The 5,000-nt window shown below is 53.4% G+C and overlaps 1 non-coding gene across 1 annotated transcript in view; it reads right to left on the bottom strand.

Moving 5' to 3' along the window:
• LOC126113248 (small subunit ribosomal RNA) overlaps positions 1-1,631 on the bottom strand; it is a 1,909-nt gene extending 278 nt beyond the window's left edge. The window contains exon 1 of the ribosomal RNA XR_007524774.1: positions 1-1,631. This exon is cut by the window's left edge and continues 278 nt beyond it. This is a non-coding gene — a ribosomal RNA (small subunit ribosomal RNA).
• Positions 1,632-5,000: the final 3,369 nt, after the last annotated feature.

Genomic DNA, 5,000 nt, shown 5'->3' with positions numbered 1-5,000 from the left:
TTCAGCGGGTTACCCCGACCTTTCGGCCTAGGAAGACACGCTGATTCCTTCAGTGTAGCGCGCGTGCGGCCCAGAACATCTAAGGGCATCACAGACCTGTTATTGCTCAATCTCGTGCGGCTAGAAGCCGCCTGTCCCTCTAAGAAGAAAAGTAATCGCTGACAGCACGAAGGATGTCACGCGACTAGTTAGCAGGCTAGAGTCTCGTTCGTTATCGGAATTAACCAGACAAATCGCTCCACCAACTAAGAACGGCCATGCACCACCACCCACCGAATCAAGAAAGAGCTATCAATCTGTCAATCCTTCCGGTGTCCGGGCCTGGTGAGGTTTCCCGTGTTGAGTCAAATTAAGCCGCAGGCTCCACTCCTGGTGGTGCCCTTCCGTCAATTCCTTTAAGTTTCAGCTTTGCAACCATACTTCCCCCGGAACCCAAAAGCTTTGGTTTCCCGGAGGCTGCCCGCCGAGTCATCGGAGGAACTGCGGCGGATCGCTGGCTGGCATCGTTTATGGTTAGAACTAGGGCGGTATCTGATCGCCTTCGAACCTCTAACTTTCGTTCTTGATTAATGAAAACATACTTGGCAAATGCTTTCGCTTCTGTTCGTCTTGCGACGATCCAAGAATTTCACCTCTAACGTCGCAATACGAATGCCCCCGCCTGTCCCTATTAATCATTACCTCGGGTTCCGAAAACCAACAAAATAGAACCGAGGTCCTATTCCATTATTCCATGCACACAGTATTCAGGCGGGCTTGCCTGCTTTAAGCACTCTAATTTGTTCAAAGTAAACGTGCCGGCCCACCCAGACACTCAATAAAGAGCACCTTGGTAGGATTTCAACGGGGTCCGCCTCGGGACGCACGAACACGCACGAGGCGGTCGCACGCCTTCGGCTCGCCCCACCGGCAGGACGTCCCACGATACATGCCAGTTAAACACCGACGGGCGGTGAACCAACAGCGTGGGACACAAATCCAACTACGAGCTTTTTAACCGCAACAACTTTAATATACGCTATTGGAGCTGGAATTACCGCGGCTGCTGGCACCAGACTTGCCCTCCAATAGATACTCGTTAAAGGATTTAAAGTGTACTCATTCCGATTACGGGGCCTCGGATGAGTCCCGTATCGTTATTTTTCGTCACTACCTCCCCGTGCCGGGAGTGGGTAATTTGCGCGCCTGCTGCCTTCCTTGGATGTGGTAGCCGTTTCTCAGGCTCCCTCTCCGGAATCGAACCCTGATTCCCCGTTACCCGTTACAACCATGGTAGGCGCAGAACCTACCATCGACAGTTGATAAGGCAGACATTTGAAAGATGCGTCGCCGGTACGAGGACCGTGCGATCAGCCCAAAGTTATTCAGAGTCACCAAGGCAAACGGACCGGACGAGCCGACCGATTGGTTTTGATCTAATAAAAGCGTCCCTTCCATCTCTGGTCGGGACTCTGTTTGCATGTATTAGCTCTAGAATTACCACAGTTATCCAAGTAACGTGGGTACGATCTAAGGAACCATAACTGATTTAATGAGCCATTCGCGGTTTCACCTTAATGCGGCTTGTACTGAGACATGCATGGCTTAATCTTTGAGACAAGCATATGACTACTGGCAGGATCAACCAGGGAGCTGCGTCAACTAGAGCTGAGCAGCCGGCCGCCCGGGAGTGTGTCCCAGGGGCCCGCGCGAACACGCAAGCGTCCGCTCAATTATTCTGCAAACAGGAGGAGGCTGAGCTCCCCTGCACAATACACCTCGAAACCCTCTCAGGTCCCGGCGGCGCGCAGCGCCGTCCTAAGTACTTGGTCGGGTTCGAGAGAGGCGCAATCGCCCGGAGTTAGGCGAGTAGACGCTTTAGGTGCGACCACCCGTGCTCCCAACTGAGCTTGCCGCTGCCGACAGAGGCCCGGGAGCGTGCTGTCGTGGCATTGCCGGCGGGAGACAACACGCGCCACCTACGGTGACCGGCAGCTCCAACGCCAGCGCCACAGAAGGGCAAAGGCCCCACGTGGGTGCCGAAGCGAACTCTCCCAGCACAGCGCACGTGCCAACACGTCTGCACAACTGCGATACAAACCACCAGCGAGAACCGCTGGGGCGACCGAGCAGCAGACGGCGTCGCGGCGCCGAGTGCCGGGCGGCGGCGCATCCTCAACGCACACAGTCCTCAGTCGGACCAGCACACTGCAGATGTCCACCGCGCTTCGCACCGGGCCCGCGAGGACCCACTTTGGCCGCCCGGCGCCGCGCGCAGGGTGCCCCGGCGCGCAGCTGCGCCGCCTGCCGCGTCCGTCGGCCGGCGCGCCTGCCACTGGGCGCCCCCACCAGCCGGCTGTAGCGCGTGCGCCCACGCACCGCGCGGCCAGCACGCCGGGCGGCCCCCCCTCACCGGCCGGGGACGGTCCCACCCAGCCACCGCCGCGTATCGCTTCACACACAGATTTGCCCTTACTGATTTACCTCCAGCAACAACAACCGCACCACAATGGGTTTACCAGTTGTTCATTTGCGTAACGTCACCAGCAAACGTAGACGTCCATCCCAGTTTGCAAATGCAACGATTATTGCATACCTGTCTGTTAGGTGTCACGACACACTACGTCTGCCCACATACACGCAACAAAATGTGCACGACTAGAGAACACGTGGGAGGTGGCCCCCTACGTATGCGATGTCCATTACGAGACCGACTGTCAACCAGCATCTGTACCATGTCGCAGATGTGGAACGCGGTGCACCATGCTATCACACTGTGTGAGAAGAGACGACTACGTTTGAATACACGCGCCACTACATCAACAGACGGCTCATGCTGATCGCCATCCAGGGCGTCCGTTAATCCCACACGTCTCTATGGCGTACCACACTGCAATGTAGCTGTTATGGGGAGACGGCACGTGGCTGAGTGCACAACATTTGGACCGTATGGTTCGCTGTTGTTGGGCGCAGTCGTTGTACGGTCACACATGTGCCACAGCGTATCATGCAGTACATACGGACCTATGTGCAGTACAATGTGAGGGTTAAGCTTACGACATCAGCGGACAGTGGACACAGGCCGTACCACGACGTAGACTGAGCGCTTCGACATGCGAATGCCAGTGAACAGCTGCGAAGGGCATTGAACACGCAAGCACCTGAACGACCAGCGTGCGAAGGCAGGGGGGAGGGTGGGGGCGATGTACATCCTGCAGTCGTCCACATTACAGTGTACAGCGGGAGCATGTAAAAAGTAAGCAACACTTGCGAAGTGTTGAACATGAAACGATACACAAGAGGGTGGGCGGTGCGAGTAGCGAACTATATTCAGAGGGTTGTGGTTAGACAACACTGGATTAATGTAACGTGTCATATGCCAATTACAGAGCAGGTTAAGGCACAACTTGGGTTAGGTTAAGGCACAACGTGGGTTAGGTTAAGGCACAACTTGGGTTAGGTTAAGGCACAACGTGGGTTAGGTTAAGGCACAACGTGGGTTAGGTTAAGGCACAACGTGGGTTAGGTTAAGGCACAACGTGGGTTAGGTTAAGGCACAACGTGGGTTAGGTTAAGGCACAACGTGGGTTAGGTTAAGGCACAACGTGGGTTAGGTTAAGGCACAACGTGGGTTAGGTTAAGGCACAACGTGGGTTAGGTTAAGGCACAACGTGGGTTAGGTTAAGGCACAACGTGGGTTAGGTTAAGGCACAACGTGGGTTAGGTTAAGGCACAACGTGGGTTAGGTTAAGGCACAACGTGGGTTAGGTTAAGGCACAACGTGGGTTAGGTTAAGGCACAACTTGGGTTAGGTTAAGGCACAACTTGGGTTAGGTTAAGGCACAACTTGGGTTAGGTTAAGGCACAACTTGGGTTAGGTTAAGGCACAACTTGGGTTAGGTTAAGGCACAACTTGGGTTAGGTTAAGGCACAACTTGGGTTAGGTTAAGGCACAACTTGGGTTAGGTTAAGGCACAACTTGGGTTAGGTTAAGGCACAACGTGGGTTAGGTTAAGGCACAACGTGGGTTAGGTTAAGGCACAACGTGGGTTAGGTTAAGGCACAACGTGGGTTAGGTTAAGGCACAACGTGGGTTAGGTTAAGGCACAACGTGGGTTAGGTTAAGGCACAACGTGGGTTAGGTTAAGGCACAACGTGGGTTAGGTTAAGGCACAACGTGGGTTAGGTTAAGGCACAACGTGGGTTAGGTTAAGGCACAACGTGGGTTAGGTTAAGGCACAACGTGGGTTAGGTTAAGGCACAACGTGGGTTAGGTTAAGGCACAACGTGGGTTAGGTTAAGGCACAACGTGGGTTAGGTTAAGGCACAACGTGGGTTAGGTTAAGGCACAACGTGGGTTAGGTTAAGGCACAACTTGGGTTAGGTTAAGGCACAACGTGGGTTAGGTTAAGGCACAACTTGGGTTAGGTTAAGGCACAACTTGGGTTAGGTTAAGGCACAACTTGGGTTAGGTTAAGGCACAACTTGGGTTAGGTTAAGGCACAACTTGGGTTAGGTTAAGGCACAACTTGGGTTAGGTTAAGGCACAACTTGGGTTAGGTTAAGGCACAACTTGGGTTAGGTTAAGGCACAACTTGGGTTAGGTTAAGGCACAACGTGGGTTAGGTTAAGGCACAACGTGGGTTAGGTTAAGGCACAACGTGGGTTAGGTTAAGGCACAACGTGGGTTAGGTTAAGGCACAACGTGGGTTAGGTTAAGGCACAACGTGGGTTAGGTTAAGGCACAATGTGGGTTAGGTTAAGGCACAACGTGGGTTAGGTTAAGGCACAACGTGGGTTAGGTTAAGGCACAACGTGGGTTAGGTTAAGGCACAACGTGGGTTAGGTTAAGGCACAACGTGGGTTAGGTTAAGGCACAACGTGGGTTAGGTTAAGGCACAACGTGGGTTAGGTTAAGGCACAACGTGGGTTAGGTTAAGGTAGAAATTGCGTTACATTGCGGTACAAATTGCGTTACATTGCGGTACAAATTGCGTTACATTGCGGTACAAATTGCGTTA

This window comes from Schistocerca cancellata, unplaced genomic scaffold (assembly GCF_023864275.1).
Source record: "Schistocerca cancellata isolate TAMUIC-IGC-003103 unplaced genomic scaffold, iqSchCanc2.1 HiC_scaffold_243, whole genome shotgun sequence".
In the NCBI taxonomy this organism is placed as follows: Eukaryota; Metazoa; Arthropoda; class Insecta; order Orthoptera; family Acrididae; genus Schistocerca; species Schistocerca cancellata.
This window is presented reverse-complemented; position numbering and strand designations above follow the sequence as displayed.